Consider the following 19,750-nt stretch of genomic DNA (forward strand, 5'->3'; position numbering starts at 1 on the left):
CAGAGCAGTCACATCTGGCAACTGTCGCTGTAGTCAGCACACTTTTCAGATCGATTGATATGCACAATATGGCTCTTCAAAGCATCGAACAGAAAATGGCCGTCTGCATTATGCACGCTCAAAACGGTTGCGAAAGGAGTTTATACGTCTTAAACACTTTTGCAGCGGATTTGTTACGGAGTTAGGTGCATACTAAACAATTTGCTGTCTTATGTGTGGTTTTATTCCACCTGTTTTAATTTTCATGTCGTGATCGTCTTCCGCTTTCGTCTTGTGTTTCTCTCACCTCGCAAGTGTAGTACAGTGCCACATGCAACGCTCCCTCGGTGTATTAAGCGGTTGCTGCTGGTTGCTAGCGGAGTGGCACTAATGCTCACTGTGCCCGCTGCAACTCAGAGAGACGGGATTGTCACCCTCCAGGTGTACGATTTAGTGCGATAACTTTAGATTTGTGAAACCGAAACCATGTCTGGGCCTGGCTATGACTTGCGTGTTCGACGAGCTCCAAGTATGGACAGAACGATTTTGGAAAAGCGGGTTGATCTATAGGAGAGTGAATAAGGTAGGCAGCAGGATAGGGTGTAGTGCCGGCGCCCACATTTCGCTGGCTGTCCTCTCTGGAAACAAGCGCTGCGCGCCCGCCGTCGCTCAAAGCAGGCCCAGACTCTTTCAGACATGTCGCGACGTGCAGCGTGACTCATCCTGCCACGCCGGCGCCGACACGGACCCTTCCTCCTTCCCTCCTCTCCGTCGGTGCAGACTCCGACGACGCTTCGTCGGCCGTCGCGTCTCGACCATTGGTCTAATTTGAACGCTGGCTAGTGCCGTGACCTGATTGGAGGATTTGAACTGCTGGCTGCCGCAACGGACTCGGGCGGTTATAAGAACGGAGCCGCGCTGAACCCGCGCAGCAGACGGGCAGCAGAAGAGCCATCACGCCGGAGCTACGCTCGCCGCCGGGGCCGCTCTTCTTCTTTGTGCTAGCCCGTGGTGATCTTGGCCCTTGTACCATGTAAAAGCCCTTGTACATACTGTACATAAAAGTCTTTTGACTCACCGTCGCCTCGACCGTTTCCTGGCTCGGGCACCCCGTCCCAACAGTGGTGGCAGCTGTGGGATCGACAGGCGTCAGCTACCTCGGCGCGTTGAGTGCGTGATGTTTTCCCCTCAATTCGCCAGACTGCTCTAGCACACCTGATTGTAGTCTAGAGTAGGGCTGTGTGTGTAGCACTGTAGAGAGCTTTGCTGTTTCGAGCCAAGTCGGAGCGCTTTGAAACGAAAGCTGGTGCAGAGGGAGGAAACGAGGCGTTTTGGAAAGAATTACCTGCGAGTGTCATGCTAGTAGCGCTATAGTAGTGAACCGCAAGGGAATTCTTAAAGGCCAAGCTTCAAGAGACTATTGTGCGCGATGGAGAACCTTGAAGTGAAGGAACTCGTCGAAATTTGTGAAGAGCTAGGCCTGACCATAGGCCGTGCGAAACGAAAGCAGGCGATTCTCGAGATCATGCGGAAGGAGGGCGTAACGGCTGAAGAATCCAAAGAGGCCTTGGCTGCGATTAATGAACGCCGTGAGCGCAAAGACGCAGAGCGAGAGCGAGAGCGACAAGAACGCCTCCAGCGCGAAGAGGCAGAGCGACAGGAACGCCGAGAGATTAGAAGATTAAAAGAGATGGAGTTGCTGCGAAGCTCGCCGGAGCCTAGCGTAGCTTCAATGACAGTGCAGGCTAACGGCCAAATAATCCAAGACCAACTGCCGCCGTTCGTAATCGGCGAGGACATGGCAAAGTACCTCGTAAAATTTGAGCATGTCTGCGAGAGGAATGTAATTGAGCGAGAGCTGTGGGCACAGAATTTGCTAGCTCTGCTTCCCGGGGAAGCGTCTGACGTGATAACGAGTTTGTCGAAGGAGGCGTTCGAGAGTTACGATGAGGTCAAAGAGGCCCTGTTGAGGAAATATAAACTGTCACCTGAGGCATTCCGGCAAAGGTTCCGGTACGCGAAGAAAGGCAGTGAGTCGCACATCGACTTCGCGTTTAAGCTGAAAGCCGATGTAGTTGAATGGCTCAAGGGCGAGGAAGTTTGTGACGATCGTGATAAGGTGGTAGAGTGCATTGCGCTGGAGCAATTCTACCGCTGCATCCAGGAAGATGTAAGGCTCTGGCTGCAGGATAGGCTTACTGAGGTTAAGCTCAACAAGGCAGCAGAGCTGGCTGAGGAATACTACACTCGCCGAAACTTGCACAGCAGGGCATTACGCATAGAAAAGGCCGAAACAAAGGATGCTTCTCTAAGGAAGCCAGATAGAAGGAAACCGTTCGCGCGTCACGATTTTCGAAAAGATGCGTCTGCTTTAAAGGAGGCAGTAGGCGAAGAACAAAAGGAGTTAAGGAAATCTGACGATGCTCCTAAGCAGCGCGCTGATGCCGCACGTGCGTTTGAGTCACGGGGGCCTTTGACATGCTACCACTGCAAAAAGGAAGGACATATCGCGGCAAACTGTAGACAAAAGGTTGCTTTTGCAACGATTCGGCAGACAGATAAGAATATGCGGTTGTTAGAACCATATATGCAGGAGATTAGTGTGAACGGTAAGATGTGCAAAGCCCTTCGTGACTCGGCGGCCACTGTGGACGTTGTCCACCCGTCCTTAGTTTCTCGGAATGATTTTACAGGAGAATTCGCGTGGATAAGGCAAGTAGCCGAGGAGCAATGTGCTTGCTTACCGATCGCTACAGTGATCATTGAGGGTCCTTTTGGTCAGCTTAACACCGAGGCGGCCGTGTCTGCCGCCCTCCCTGAGCATTTTCCTTACCTCTTTTCGAACAGCTCAGAGCAGCTTCTGAGGGATAAAGGCAAATCGTTCTTTGCCGGCGTGGCATGCATGGCCCTTACGCGATCTCAAGCGCGGAAGCTTTCGCAGAAACTGGACCTTGCACCGGAGAGAGAAACACCGCTTAGGGAAGCAGATGAGCATTGTAGCCTAGATACGGTGTCGGTGGAACCTCAGATCGAGGACTCGCAGGGAAGCGGAGAACTCGCTGCTAACGAAACTGAAAACAGTTTCAACGATAGTGGCAACGAGAAGGTAACGGCGACGCCACTGAGCGAGGCGAATTCCACATTGAGCCCAGTTTCCGACAGTTGGCACGGTTGACAGAGCGACGCTCGTTCGGGAACAGCAGGAAGATAGCTCGATAATAGCTTTGCTGGATAAAGCTAAAGAAGGAACAAAGAAAAAGAATGTTTCATTTCATCAGAAATCCGGCTTGTGATACCGAAATTACGCTGACGCCCGTGGTCGCAAGTACGAACAGCATTTGATCCCACAAAAGTATCGCCGTCAGCTATTGAACCTGGCGCACCAAAACGCGTGGGCAGGGCACCTCGGCGTGAAAAAGACCAAAGCTAGACTCGCCCAAGAGTATTACTGGCCTCATTGCTGGAAGGACATTGAAGGCCTTGTGCGCTCTTGCGACACTTGCCAGAGAGTAAGCAAGTCGACAGACAAGTGGAAGGCGCCCATGAAACTGGTGCCCATCATAACCGAACTCTTCCGCCGGTTGGTAATTGACATTGTAGGGCCACTGCCCGAGTCCAAGAACGGTTGTCGGTATAGTCTGACTGCTCTGTGTGTCGCGACAAAGTTTCCTGAAGCGATACCTCTCAAGGAGCTCAATTCTCCTCAGGTCGTGGACGCACTTCTCTCAATTTTCGCTCGCATCGGATTTTCTTAGGAAATTGAATGTGACAATGGCAGTGCCTTTACCAGCTGCCTAACCTCTACCTTTTTCGAAAGGTGCGGTATCAAGGTCGTACACAGCTCGATCCATCACCCGCAGTCGAACCCAGTAGAGCGTATGCACTCGGTGCTCAAAAGAATATTGCTAGCTCTTTGCTTTGAGCGCAAACGCGATTGGGAAGCCTGCGTGCCTGCAGCTATGTTCACTTTACGATCCGCTCCCCACAAGAGCACAGGCTTCAGCCCTGCGGAGCTTGTGCACGGCCGGAGCTTAAGAACACCGCTGCGCATGCTGCGAGAGTCGTGGGAAGGCGAAGAGGAAGACCCAAACGTGGTCAACGTTACTAAACGTGGTCACGTACGTCTTTAACCTACTTCAAAGGATCGGTAAAACGAAAGATCGTGTCGAGAGCCACATAAAGGCTGCGCAAGAATCGTCAAAAGAGAACTACGACAAGTCAGCAAAGAAGCGTACTTTCGAAGTGGGCAGCCAGGTAATGATACTGCGACCGTCTAAGAAAAACAAGCTTGAGGTCCAGTGGGAGGCGCCAGCGAGCGTGGTATCGAACCTTTCCGATACCAACTACGAAGTTAAACTAGGTAGAAGGCCAAACAAAATCTATCATAGTAATCTGATGAAACCGTACATTCAGCGTCACGCTGTCGTGAATGTGATTTTGAATGGTTCGGACGAGGAAGGTGCAGAAATCCTGACCTCTGCGTACATGAAGGAATGCGGTTCGGATGCACTGTTAGAACAGGTTAACTTAGAACCACGTCTAAGCCAAGCCCAGAAGGAAGACTTGAGAATGATTGTTTCTGAGTTCGAAAGAGTGTTTTCAGATCGTCCCGGAAGGACGACGCTAATTGAGCACGATATCGAGCTAACGTAAGAAGAACCGATCCGTAGTAAGCCGTATCGCTGTTCTCCCGTGCATTAAGAAATCATGGCAGGTGAGATCAAGCGAATGTGCGACCTGGGAGTCATAGTACCGGGTGAGAGCGATTACACATCGCCCTTGATACTAGTGCAAGTACCGGGAAAAGATCCCAGACCGTGTATTGATTACCGGCGACTAAACGCGATAACCCGGGTTCAGACCTATCCAATACCAAACCTTGAGGAAAGGGTGGAGACAGTGTCAGGGTCGAATTACATATCCACGCTAGACCTCGTGCGAGGCTATTGGCAAGTCCCCCTTACAGAGCGCGCCAGCCGCTACGCCGCGTTCGTTTCCCCATTCAGAACGTTCCGCCCAGTCATGTTGAGTTTCGGACTCAAAAACGCGCCATATTGCTTCTCGAATCTAATGGACCACGTGCTCCATGGTCTGTCCGAGTACGCGCTCCCGTACCTGGACGATGTCGCCATCTTTTCTAACACATGGGAAGAACATGTAGATCACTTACGGGTCGTGCTGAGCAGGCTGAAAGATGCCGGCCTCACAGTCAAACCTGCTGAGCTGTGTGAAAACACAGGAAAAGGAAAAAAAGGAAAATCGCAGTAAGTCCATGCCACAAAACACCAGGCTGTGTAATACGAGCCCACCATACCCCTGCAAATCCCCACCTCCCTAAACATCAGAAGCATGAGAGGCACACCCATGGATCTAGATAGGGGAGCCAGCAAGGCTGCTCTTCTAGGGCAACATATACTCCCCTCACCAAAGCGCACTGCTCACGGAACAAAGATTTCGATGACCGCGGTTTTTCGGCGGCGGTCCATCATACGGCTCTGGGGACTAAACAGTCAGAGAAACATAAATAGATCACACGACACAACACAGTTTTTCTCCACTGGCCAAAAACGGGTACTAATCAAGTGTACATTCGCCGTAATTATGTCCCAGAAGAGCGTAGCATCATTGCACAGAATAAAACAATGGTAAATGGTCTTTGGCGCATTGCGCAGGCGGAAATTTACCGTCCATGACACAAACATCTCCTCAGCATGAAGTAATAATGCATTGACAGGCAACGTCGGTGTGTGAAGTTCAGAGAAGAACGTTTTTGCAGCAGAAGAAATAAATGTACATTCGCTGTTAAGGAACTCCAGAAAAGGCTGCCGATACAACAGTACAGGAACCAAATACCCTATAAGTACATGAGTCGTCTGCCTTCTGGAGAGGCTATACAGGTAGTCTAAAGAAAAGCGCTCAGTGAGGAAATTTAAGGTGTCCGCTACTTCCGCGCTGCGGCGACGACTGTCTAATCTTTTTAGCTTTCGGGGGCACTTATGTGTAGTGCAACCGAACCATGAGAGTGTTCCCCAGCTCTACCCTTGTCAATAGTAGCGAACGTAATGCGTCTTCTTTTACCGAGAGTGCCACATAAAAAACTTAGCCGAACGGTGCGGACGGAAGCTGTGCAAGACCTTCGCATCGGGCTGTTTGTGTCTGAGGCGAGAGGCTTAACGTTGGTTCACATGTAAGCGAATGGGCGACTGAGCGGCCCGTCACAGCGAAAATTTCCAACTTGGAACCTCGCCGCTCACCACCGCGAAGACTCAAAAACAAGTTTTTGCATTTTTTGCATCGCGGCGTCAAGATTCGCTAGCGTTTTCGCGTTCTTTTGTGGAACGCTTTGCGACGGCACACGTGCAGCATTCACAGCATTCCACCTCAGGTAGATCGGCTGCAGGTAGATGGGCCATTTTAGACCGCAGCTCTTATGCGCCCGTACCCGCGTTCCGCGTCATAGTTGGCGTAGCCGGCGTGACCGGTTGTCCAAGTAGCAGAGCGAATTAAACGCCACCTAGAAGGTGGATGCCACGGGAAGACCCCAAGATTGGCTAGCAGCATAATACGCCACATGCCAGGCAGCTTGCGATGAGTTGCCCTTAAAGTTCGCAATACCGACAATTGCAACCGTCTGTCATTTTATTGCCAGTGAGTGCCCGGATGTGCGCCGACCGAAATGTGCACGCCTGTGCATACACATGCTTAAGCGCACACACACACACACACACACACACACACACACACACACACACACACACACACACACACACACACACACACACACACGCACGCACGCACGCACGCACGCACGCACGCACACACGCACGCACGCCCGCACGCCCGCACGCACGCACACACGCACGCACGCACGCACGCACACACACACACACACACTCGTGCGCGCGCACCACGGAAATTTTTGAATTTTTGAGAAAGGAGACAACTGCTAACGCAGTAAAGAAACCAACTAAAATACTCTAACCCTGAGTGGGAATCAAGCCAGTGGCGGCGGGCGCAACAGAGAAGCTTCGTTTACTGATGTCTTATTATGCTACTCGGCCATCTTCGAAGATTCTTTTTATTGTTGCCGCATGTAATATCAGGAACCTCCCTGACCTCGTCTTGCCTTACTTGACTGAATCGAATTCCGCGGCCTCGGCATACGGCCTAATGCCACTATCACTCCCTGCTCTGCCCGCACATAAAAATTCCTGAAGGCGCACATGTCAAGAAAGGGCAATCAGTCAGGAGGTTGAACTTTCGCAGCATATACGTTCTCAGCTAAAATGAACTGTTCTCTGAACAGTGTCCTCGCCGAAAGTGGTGATTGTGCGTGTCTATCAATCATGCGCCTTCTTCACACGCTAAGCAGTCTTAACAGGAAAAGTTCACATGGAATTCCGGTGTTCTTCATTACTGGCACAAATCTTATAGTTTAAGGCATGACCTCAATGTCCTTTTTAAGAGACTGATGAGGTGAGCTATGTCTCAATCGAACATAGCGTCACAAATAATTTCGTTGTTCAATAGTTCCTCCTTGCTTGCAGATGTAGCAATTCACTGATCATGGCACAAACATCCGCTTGGCTCGAAGGCATGTCCTAACACGTAAGGTCGACTGATCAGAACCTTTGTCATCTGCCTTCTGGAGAAGCCGTACAGGTATTCTAAGGAAAAACGAATATTTAGGAAATCGAGTGTGTCAGCACAAAATTCCTCCACGACTATGTACATTAAAGACAGTTGAGCATTCAGTCACCTAATAAACACAGCTGCCAGGAAGCGGTGGTTTTCGGTTTCGAAAAATAAATATCATGAAACAGGTTAGTGGACAAAAACTGCACGAAAGACTCACCGTACTGTATCAAGGTAGCATGAAATTCTGTCCACACATGGGCTCCCTTTTAAAGCGCCCCAGAAAAGTCACAAAAATTCTATTTAACGAATTTACGGTCCTCCTCTTGTAATGCACCAATGGCAACATTTTCACAACGCAACGTCTCATCGAAGACGTCACAAGTTTGTGTCCGTACATACACGAAGTGCCCCCAACCAATGCAAGCCTGCTTTTTTTTTATCATATTGTGTCATCAGAGCAAAAGACGGAGATGACATCAGCATAGGCCAAAATCTTAATTTTACACTGTACTAGCGACAAGCCATGATTAGCTGTGTTTTTGAAGAAACTGAGCTATAGGTGCTCGAGGTATATAACGCGAGTTACAAAGGCGATGTAGAGCAGGGGATGAAAATAAAATATTTTTGGTAAACTCTCTACATGTATGCTGCACGTGTGCCAGAGTTTGTGTGTGTGTGTGTGTGGGGGGAGGGGGTGACTGGCAAGCCGCTTTTGGGGCGACAGAAAGATGTCTTGGCTGTATATACCTGCAAATACAAGGCAACTTCCGCTCATAGTGGGCGCATGCAGCGGTCCTAACGGCGCTCGCTTAAGCATTTTGCGCAGGAGAAATTCCCGATTGACACTACCTTCAAGAGAGACCTATTACTCGCCTGACGGGGACTCCGAAACTGCTGAAGATGAAATGTTTTGTAGATTAAAAATCCATCAGCTTTTCTTTTCATGTATCTCATCAGATTGAGTCTAGTATACGTAGCCGGTGTACACTAATTCTGAGTTCTTTTGATTTCGCGGCCCTTGCGTAAATTTAAATCTTTTTGCCGCGGACAGTAAAGCATCTCGCATTGTGAAAATTTTGCAGTGCTGTTTTATATGCTGGTATCATAAAGAAAAGTAAACAACAAAACAAGGTTGAATAAAAACCTCGTTCAGAATTTTTTATAGTCTGAACCCGTTTGAACCCGTTTGAACTGGTTCGACGCTATCCGGAGCGGTTCGAACCGGAACGGAATGTCGCTCCGGAGCCCAACCCGGAGCTGAACCCGAAATGCGTGAACCCGAACCTGAACCGAACCCGAAAAAATTCCGGTTCGACACCCTGGTTAGGACAGATGAGGCGTATGCAGGTGCTAAGGGACGGGCATGCACAGCCGGCCAGATCTTTAGCTGGGGTGCGCGACGGCCGCTTTTTCTTCGCTCCTGCGCTCTGCGACTGAACAACCTTGCGGAAAGCTCAGTACTAAGAACGTGCTTAATGAGCCTTTGCTTAGAGTACATATTTTCGCAAGTTTGTTCCGTCATGAGCTGCAGGAGCACTAAAAACGCGACCGTCACGCACGCCAGCTCAAGATTTGGCCGTCCGTACTGAGCTATCATGGATTAGCGGACAAACGAGAGCTAGATTTAGATTTCTCTTCATTGAGGATGCAACTTGGAGGCACAATGGCCATCAAGCTGCATACTGCAGCTTTTTCTGTTGTGTCCCTTTTAAGGGTAGATTCTGCGAGATAAATAAAGATTTTTCGGTTTTCAATTTTCAGCATAAACGAGTTGCATAGTATTAACGGGAGGGTGGCAGCTATCGTAATTAGGCTTAATAAGAGGCGCATGCTGTAGGCGGTGCATGGATACGCGCCTACATCCAGCCGTAAAGATCGTTGAAACCTTCTATGAGGACGTGAAATTTGCAATGAAGAAAGTAAAGTAACAGTACACTGTAGTGATGGCGAACTTCAAAGCGAAGGTAGGCAAGAAGCAAGCCGGAGACCAGGTGGTAGGCGACCACGGCGTCGGCTCTAGGAATAGCAGTATCGAGAGAAAAATAATCCACGGAACATCAATACCTTGTACAAAGTAGAAAACAGAAAATAAACGTCAAAGAGCCCATTGCTAAGACTAAAAATGACATAGACTTCATACTTTGCGCTCATCCTGGAATTGTGCACAATGCAGATGTCCTCAGAAAAGTGTGTTTTAGCAACCACAGAGTGCTAAGGTTTCGAATTAGCTCAAATTTGAAGTGGGAACAAAAGAAATTACTGAAGCGGAACCCGATTAACGGGTTAGCGGTAAGATGGAAAGCAAAGAAATTTGGCATATCGCCGCAGAGCAGATATTCAGCTTCAGCTGAGGAAGGTGATCTTATTCTTTAAACAGTGGACGATAATCTCCCAGCTATCATTAAGGATTTCAGTGCAGAAGTAGACGGTAAGGTGCTTCAGCAGGATATCGGCAGGCTTCTCAGGAGACGAAAGATATCTTTAAAAAAACGCGAAAATTTCAAAACGTCTAACCCAACAGAGGGAATAGAACTGGCAGAGCTATGAATTTAATAAATAAGAGGAATGTAGACGGCAGAGTGAAGTTTAATATGAAGAACCCGAGCGTGGTCTAAATAATTGGGGTACCCTAAAAGCGGCGATGGGTAAGCTATGCCTAGGTAAAAACAAGATCTATGCGATAAAAGACAATGAGGGCAATGCCATTAACCTAATGGATACGATAGTTAAAGTAGTCGACGAGTTGTACGCAAATCTGTACAGTAGCCAATGTAGTCAGAACGCCAGTTATAGAGGCAGTAGCGCTCAGCAAGGGGCCATCCCGCGAAGAAGGAAGATGAATTAAAGAAAGCCTTAGCAGCAATGCAAAAGGGGATAGCAGCTGGTCAAGATCAGGTAATAGAAGATCTGTAAAAGGAAATTGTGCTAGAAAAACTAGCCACCCTGTATACGCAATGACTTACGACTTCGACCGTACCGGATACGTGGAGGAACGCTACCATTACTTTTATACATGAGAAAGGAGACATCAAGTGCTTCAAAAAGTATAGACCGGTCAGCTTCCTTGCCGTTGCCTACAAGATATTTATTAAGGTAATCGCCAGTAGAGTCAGGACAACCTTAGACTTCAATCAACCGAATCACCAGGGTGGCTTTCGTTATAATTTTCGACAATATACCATACTCATGCTATCAATAAAGTGACAGAGAAATGGGCGGAATATAACCGACCCGTATGTTTAGCATTCATGGATTAGGAGAAAGTATTTGACTCAACGGAAACCTCAGGAGCTATGCAGGCATAGTGGAATTGGGATGCACAAGAATCTTATGTGATAAATCTGGAAGTTATATATAACGACAGAACGGCTACCATTTTCCTCCATAAAGTCAGCAAAAAAATTCCAGTAAGGATTGGTGTGAGACAGGAAGACGCGATCTCGCCAATGCTATTCACCACCTGTTTCAGGAGGTAATCCAAGGCCTGGGTTGGGAACAGTAGGGGATAAGAGTTAATAGAGAATACCCAATTAACCTGCGATTTATTCGTAAAATTGCCTGGATAAGTCGCTCAGGAGGCAAACTACAAAAAATGACCTATGAATTAGAGAGCAGAGCAGAACGTTTGGTCTAAAGATTAACATGCAGAAAATCATAGCAATGCTTAACAGTCTCGCAACGGAATACTAGTTCGCAGTTGGTAGTGGGGTGCTAGAAGTCGTAAGGAAATAGCTAAGTCTACTTAGGGCATGTAGTGATCGCTCATCCCAATCGTGAGAGGGAACTAACTAGAAGAATAAAAATGGGGTGGAGCGGATATGCCAGGTTGTCTGAGATTATGAATGACAGTTTATCAATACCCACAAAGCGAGAAGCATGCAGCTGTATTTTCGGCTACTCACCTGTAGGGCAGAAACGTGGAGGCTAATTTAAAGGGTTCAGCTTAATTAAGAACAACGCCGCGAGCTATGGAAAGCAAAATGGCAAGTGTAACGGTAAGAGACTCGAGACAGGTAGAGTGCGTGAGGGATCATACTCGGGTTGACGACATCTTAGTCGAAATCCAGCGGAATAAATGGGCTTTGACAGGGCATGTAATGTGAAGGCAAGATAACCGCTGGTCGTTAGTGGTAACTGAGTGGATTTCAAGTTAAGGCAAGCGTAGCCGGGCGCGGCTGAAAGTTAGGTTTGCGGATGAGGTTAAAAAGTTTCCGGAGATACGGAAGCCGGAGGTGGCAAACGACAGGAGTAATTCGAGAGACATGGGTGAAACCGTTAGCCTGCAGTGGGCGTAGTTTTTCTGATGATGTTATTATTATTATTATTATTATTATTATTATTATTATTATTATTATTATTATTATTATTATTATTATTATTATTATTATTATTATTATTATTATTATTATTATTGTTGTTGTTGTTATTATTATTATTATGATATCGCACGCCATGTGAATTCTCTGCGAATTAGTTCCACCTTACCTCCTAATCTTTGTCGGTGCAACATTTCACTCCTGTGTTTTTGGGTATTTGTCGGTATAACATTTCACTCGTGCGTAATTGGGTCTGCTTTGGAAGCTGCTCGTTACTGAGTGTCGGACATGGTGTCAAGTTCATAACGCGGGTGACGCCTTGAGCGTGAGCACCAGTGTCATTCCGCACAACGTGTGCCGTCGTTTATCTGCACTAGACGTGTTTTTCTAAGAGTGAAGAATACAAACTTCGATGAGATTTTGTCTCAATATTCCGCCAGCTAAAACAGTTACATGAGCCGCTCAGAGATGAAAATACTGCTGTCATTCAGTGCGTACACCTGAGGCAAACCCCATGGTAACTACCTGCCGGGACACAAAACTAAACGTTTTATTTTAGAAAAATTGGTTTTATAGGGCAGAGTTTGTAACATTTGAAAGCGGCTGAGGCCAGAACATAATTGAAGGGTACACCTTGGTCGGCATTTTAGAAGCTTTGTTTAGTGCCTACTATATTAACTTTATACTGTTACCTACGCTATTCACTCTCCTATTGATCAAGTGGGTACCCATTTTTCCAAATTCGCGCTTAAATGTAAACGCAGGAAAGGAAGAGACAGAACGAACTGAAGGAAGCTATTCTTGAAATTTCTTGCCTTCCGCACCACATGAAGCTTTCACCATAAAATTCGACTGCTGCTACCATTCCAACCATACTCCTTTTCTTTTCAAACGGATGATTTTCAGATAAGGCCCATACGAGGTTGTACACTGAGACTTGCCGCGCCGTCGCAGCTCCAACCGAGGCCACGTTCAAAAGGGAACGTCTACCAGTCGCTCAGCCATGCGGCAGTGTCTAAGCGAGCCATCATCTTTTGTGAAGAGATGTCGAAGACTGCCGAAAAATGATCTTGATGCACAGCGCCGAGCGTTTTGTGCCGCTGTTGGAGACTACTGTCGTCAATGTGCGGCATCGGCGGCGCTTCCGATGTTTCACGTGCCTGCTTTACTTTAATCGAATGAAATGAAGGTTTCTACGCCTCAGGTGTTTTACCGAGCGATGCTGAGGACGAAGCGTCAAATTTCGGGAACAGGTTCCTCCCGGCGCTGTCCCAGCTCTGATATATGATGCGTTGTGCCGGACGCCGTAACTGGATCATGTTGCCTGGGATCATCCGTTTATCTCCAGCACGACATTCCACTTGTTTCTTTCTTCCTCTGTTTTCCGATTTAGGATGCTCTGTGTATAGTACGCATTGTCTATTATTGGAGTAAGTAGGGTAACCTAGCACGACCAGTCCAAGCAAAAATAAATGCTTCCATTACAGGGAGCACAAGATAAAGCTCGCGCTTCAGTGTAGCAGCAAGAAGCAGAAGACAGCGCCTAATATGAATAGCTACATCGCAGGCTACACCCTTAAACCAGGAAGGATCGCCTCTAAATGACTCGAAAGCCTTGTCTATAATCCAGAACTCCGTGTTTTGTTGGCTCTTCTGAATGATGTGAGAAATCGCCTTTACAGCTCGTTTGAGCAGACGCACGCTGAAGGGACTCTTGTTTGTACTTGCGTGTTGTAGAACTTTAGTAGTAGAACTGTTGGGAGAAACACAGGTATATGTATGCAAGTTCCATGGTTCCATTGGAATCTGCTGGAACTACTCACTCGGACTCTTTTCTTGTGTGCGGTTCTAAGCTACTATATTGGAGTGTATACTCGTACTGAAACCATTATACACTGAGAATCAGAATCGTCTCTCTAATCTTACTTCTATGCAGCTTGTGCCAGGTGCAGCAGCCTGATTCTGCTCCTTCTGGCGGCACCCGGGAGAGGCACCGATGAAGAATTTTGGGAATATATCATAATACCTTTGAGAAATTTTCAGTAAAACATAATTGACTGATGCGTCAAATGACAGTCTCACTTATTCAAACTACATCGACAGGAGGTGCAGAGCAAGTAAACAATGATGAGATGAAAGGCGGAGAGGTTTGACGTGTCTCTGTCCTGCCACACCACAGAGGGGAAATGTGAAGGAAAGAAAAGACGCAGGCAGAACAAACGGAGGCTGATAATATCATAATGCAGATAATTTTATGAGCCGACCTGCACACACTGCCTGGCACTCGTCTCACGTAGAACTGACGCGTAGCACACGGAGTCATGACTTACACGCACGCACGCACGCACGCACGCACCCACACACAAACCCACACACACACACACACACACACACACACACACACACACACACACACACGCGCGCGCGCGCATGCACGCACGCACACGCACACGCACACGCGCACACACGCACACACGCACACACGCACACGCACCCGCACCCGCACACGCACACACACACACACACACACACACACACGCGCGCATCAAAGATTGGCCTCCACAAAAACACACAACTTAGAGCACAGCTTTCGCAGCGCTGACTCAAATCTTACTCTGGGCATTTTAACGGAAGCTTGTTAGTGTGACGTAATATTCTATTTTTTTCTGAAGAGTAACATTTTTCTAAAAGCCACCAGCGACGAACGCCATCTCTTAACGGCCTTTTACTGCGCGTAAGAAACGGACCTGCGATTGAGCAGAAGCCGTTCAAAATACTCGAATGCGGTCACTGGTTCTCTTTGCAAGTTACGACACCTGATACTCAGCAAAAAATTTAAGCAATAGTTTTATGGGTACCTGCGCGTGCAGGCAACGCAGGCAACGATGTTTCTCGCAGCGATGGACGACGAGCACCGTAAGATCACATCCGCAGAGCATGCATTTGTCCTTACAACAATTAAAGACAACCCCGTTGGGCCTGTGATCTCATAGAAATAGCCATGCAACGACACCGCGGTGCCCCTGAAGTCCTTAGTCTGGAACGGAAGCAATGCCTTGAGTTAATACGTCTCATCCCACCTACCGATAGGCACGCCTCCTATACACTCCCATATACCCACACATTGGCAAAAGCAGTCCTGTACACCCGGCTCCCTAAAGTGTGCTACTTCAGAACGTCTTCACGAAGAGACCAGGCGTTGCTACCCCACACAGTCTGGGTTGTGAAGTTTGTCTACCTTAGTTGACGGAAGCGCACGCTGACATCTGTCTGTACAGTATAAAAAAGGCCACGCTTAAATACATCCTTACGCCCAGTTTTAGGCGTGGCGCGCATGTTAAGGCACGAATCGCGTTTTCAACATCACGTCACCGAAAATATGGGTGAGCGTCTTTCCTCCTTGGGTAAGAAGAAATCATTGTGTCGGCTCAAGCTGTCTCCAAGCGTGAGGCATCAGCCTAAGCGTGACGATCGCGAAACACATGCTTAGATTAGCACCACAGTCTTCCCCGCCAAGCTTTGTTCGGTCGACGCTCCCGCCGCCTTGAGCTGAACACGCGAAGCGTTTGTTCAGACAGCAACAGCTCAGGCGACTCTCCCGTTTTATTGATTCGAATCTGCTAGAAGCAAGCGTTCCTTGACAGGTGGAGTTTCTTTCAAACGTATGCACTTAGTTCTGTCACATTTCCTCAGGGAGCTCACGTCAGTCAACATCTGTGGCGCTCCGTGCAGACGGTGCAAGAATAGCCATTGGTTTATGTTTGAGGGTTTAACGTTCCAAAGCGAATGAGGCTATGAGGGACGCCGTAGCAAAGGGTTCCGGAAATTTCGACCACCTGGGGTTCTTTAACGGGCTCTGACATCGCACTGAACACGGGCCCCTAGAATTTCGCCTCCATCATAATTTGACCGCCAAGGCCGGGATCATACCCGCGCCTCTCGGCTCAGCAGCCGAGTGCGATAACCGCTTAGCCACCAATGCGGCGCAGGAATAGCTATTGTGACTGCGTTGAGTGCATGCGCGATACTGCGGCTCCAAGTGATGACACAAGAGCTGGATTTCTCCGCGCTTGGTGTACGCACCGCGGCCATTCTCCGAATCATGTGCGGTTGGAGTATCCTTGTAAGTAGAGTGCATTTGTGTGCTTGCCACTGGTTTGCAAAACGCAAGCCCCTATTGGTTTTTTAATCTCATTGTATCGGTTTGTAAGAATTCGCAGTAGGGATCAGAAAAGTAATTGCTAAACGCTGTGCGTGCCTCTCTTATACGTTGTCAGCGTCTATGAGAGCGTAGACACGTCAAGGCAGCGACGGCCCTGTTTCTGCCATTGCAGCTCCCGGAACGGACGAACAGTGCCGAGGAAAGAGAGCTCGCGACCAAGCCGGTCAAAGTGGTTTTCTTGGAGTCACCTTGGCTGATGCGCAGCATGCGCCCTATTTCTTCGCGACGCGCTGGGCTGTGAACTGAAAGAGTAACTGTGTGTTTGCTGGTCTAATACAAGATGTGGTTTGGTAGCATGAGCTGACGCGATGCTGGCAGTAATATTAGCGATGCTGGCGCTGTGAGGGTCGCTGCGCATGAGACACGTTCTCCCCCCTGCTGAATCCAGTAACTAAGAGTGCCGGATTAGTGTGATTCGACAGGCGACGTTCCAGAAGGCTTTGCTGTCATTGTAATGATGCGATTGGGGCGTTACTTTAGTCGTACCGCTGTTTTAATCTGCAGCGGTTTTTCTTTTAAAAAGCATGACAGATACGAGGGCGCTGTTTGTGTGGGTGAATTCTATGGCATCATGGAAATTATGTACGTAGTAGCATGCAACTGTAATAAGTATTTGAGCTACTATACTCCAATTAAATTTAAATTTTTAGCTTTACGGTGCAATAATAAATTGCAAATTTTAATGCATTGAACGACACCCAGTCGAAAGCAGTTTCCTAGATTTTAGTTCAAGATATGCAATATGTAATTATGCCCAAAACGACTGGATGTCAAAACAGACGCGTGACATACGCCGCAAGTGGTATGGCGCTACTGCTTGAAAGTTGATTGTCAGCAGCCACAAAGCACACGAACATTCTGTAAAATGTGAAAGACGCGCACCTGACTTAAAGCATTCCTCGTTAGGTGCTCATGATGCGGACACTTGACACTGCGTTGTTATGCAGATGCGGGCTCTGCAAATTCCTTCTGCTCCTTTCCTGGTGACATTGAAGCGCAGAAAGCAGTAATGGCTGCCAGTATCGCTTGGTACTTTACTTAGACAACCATGGCAACGCGTTTTTTGCACTGCTGTCCTATGTTGAACACTGGAGAACGGGAAATTAGGAGCTTGTGGGTTCGGATCCTATCGGCGGCACGTGGTTGTTTTTTTCATCTTATTTTATTAATCTCCCACTGATGAAAAACTACAAATTGAAAAAAAAAATATCCTCTAAGCTCCTTAGTCTCAGTGACTGTTGGCTTCCGTCATGTATGCCATACCAACCACCTCTTTCCCGTTCACTTGTATGCTTCATGGTTTAACGAGGGCCTCGAATGTAGCAGCCTTGATGCTAAAGGTAGCATAAAGAGGGTTCTCGGACAGCTTCCTCTCTTACAGTTCAACTTTGTTCTCATGTAGCACTAGCGATAATACAGGACCTACCACACCCGCCGCTATGGAAGAGGGTGGCGCTGATGAACACTCTCAAGGTTCAGATCCGGAAATTCCGACCACCCGAAGTTTTTTAATGTGTACTCAGATCGCGCAGTATACTGGTATGAAACACGTAATTTACAGCCGAAAGTGTGCTGGATTTCTTTGTCGTAGTAACTGTGCGCTCGGTGAACCGTCTTGCTCTTTAGGTCAACGCTTTGTCTCCCGCTGAGGAAAGAGGAAACGAGCCGGTCGATTCGATGCCCAAGTAAGGCTCCTCCCTTTAGCGGGCTTTCAAACCGCCTCCCTGGCGTGAAATATGGCAGTACTACTTTCGGCGCATCTCATGCGCCTCGTTTGTGTCGGCTAGTTTTTGGTGCATAGTTTCGTGTTTATTTGGAACGACACTGCTGATTTAAATGTTTTAAAAAAGATGAAGGTTGAAAAAAAATGAACCGGAGCTGAGGCACCGATCGAACATCCAGCTAGGTTGCCAGTTGGAATACGTCACCATAGGTCGCCAGTTCGAATCGCTGCCGTGAGCTAGGTTCTAACCTAAATGGCACCTTCCGGAATATTCTGCAGCAAACGGTTGGCACACAAATTTTGCATGAATGTCGTGACAAAGTGGACCGATGTTGACGCCTCCCAGTCAGGGTTATATATACCGGATAGACGTGGTTTAGTTTCGGACATCACGCTGGCGCCTATTTTATTAATTTTATTTAATTATGTAACCATTTAGGTTACGTTGGCAACCACTGGTTTACGATTTGCATTATAACGTATAACGCTGGGACCTGAAACGGGAGAGCAGAGCCTAATGCTCTAAAAGGCTAAGGTGAAGACGGACTATGGGCGTTGTATGATTTGAGCTGAGTCATATGAGGAACATCTGTCACAGGGCTAGTGGATGAAGTCGTAGAAGAGACCGGACTAATTTTGTACACGACGTCGGTCCACTGAAGGAGGATTTGATATGGGCCGGCATACAGTGTCAACACATCTCCACACAGTCCAAAGCGGCGAGAGAGACACAACTGGAGGACGAGGCATTTTGTTTGGGCACAAGTGGACGTCCGTGTGTCGGCGGTCGTAAATTACCTCCTAATAGACTTCTGATGCGGAGAGACGAGAGTGAGCATTTTGGAGCGCCATGTTTACGCGTGCAATAACATACTGTGCGTACTCTGCGGACGTAGCGATGGCGGGCGGTAACAACGGGTCCAAAGGTAAGTGATGGAGCCGTCCGAGCAAAAAATAGATGAGAAAAGACTGTCGACTGAAGACTGTTATTGCGATGGTCGGCAGACACATGCGTCACTTACCTGTGAGTGTTCGATTCTGGCATTCGGTAATTCCATTAGTGGGAGGACGGTAGGTTGTGGAGAGAGTGTGCTGGGTAGAACAGGACCAAACAGTGTCGTCGACAACTTCCTGCGCACGGGCAATAGCTGCGAATTTATCAGCAAAGCGTGGATGCATGAAGAAAGGCCAGTAGAGCTGCGTACATGCTTTGTAAACTGGGGAATACGGAAATTTGACGGCGCGGATTTTATTTTTGTCCGGGTGTATTGCCGACATATCGGCGAAATAGCCGAGGATTGTGACAGGGCGGCGGCCAAAAAGACGCTTCGCGGAGTTGAGCTCGAGACAAGCGTTGCGAAAAAGGGACAGGATCGCTGAAAGCCCTTAGAGACAGTTTTAAAGGGCGTCGAGAAGACTACGACATCGTCGAGGTAATGCATACATGTTAACCATTTCAATCATCGAAGAAAGAAGCCCATCATCGGCTCGAAAGTGGCCGGTGCATTACATAGACCAAACGGCATCTTTAAGCTGATAGAAACCGTCGGCAGTAACGATGCCTTTTCTTGCGCGGAATATTTCGTCTACAGCTATCTGCCAATAACCGTAATGAAGAATGATAGGTGAAAATATTTTGCTGCATGAAGGCAGTCCAGGGCATCGTCTATACAGGGTAATGGATAGACGATTTTTCTTTTATTTAGTTAAGGTGGCGCTAAACGAAGCAAAAGTGCCAGATAGCGTCCTTCTTTTTGACTAAGCCCATGGGAAAGGCCCACGGACCTGAGCAGAGCTCAACAATGGCCTTGACTAGCATCTTGTCAACTTCCTGCTGGTTTACGGTCCGTTCTGCTCTAGAGACTTCTCACG

The 19,750-nt window shown here is 48.0% G+C and overlaps 1 pseudogene; it reads left to right on the forward strand.

The window, feature by feature from the left end:
* Positions 1-1,408: 1,408 nt before the first annotated feature.
* On the forward strand, positions 1,409-1,929 carry LOC149354609 (uncharacterized; annotated as a pseudogene).
* Positions 1,930-19,750: the final 17,821 nt, after the last annotated feature.

This window comes from Amblyomma mixtum, chromosome 3 (genome assembly GCF_055824585.1).
Source record: "Amblyomma mixtum isolate Tamu chromosome 3, ASM5582458v1, whole genome shotgun sequence".
Lineage (NCBI taxonomy): Eukaryota > Metazoa > Arthropoda > Arachnida > Ixodida > Ixodidae > Amblyomma > Amblyomma mixtum.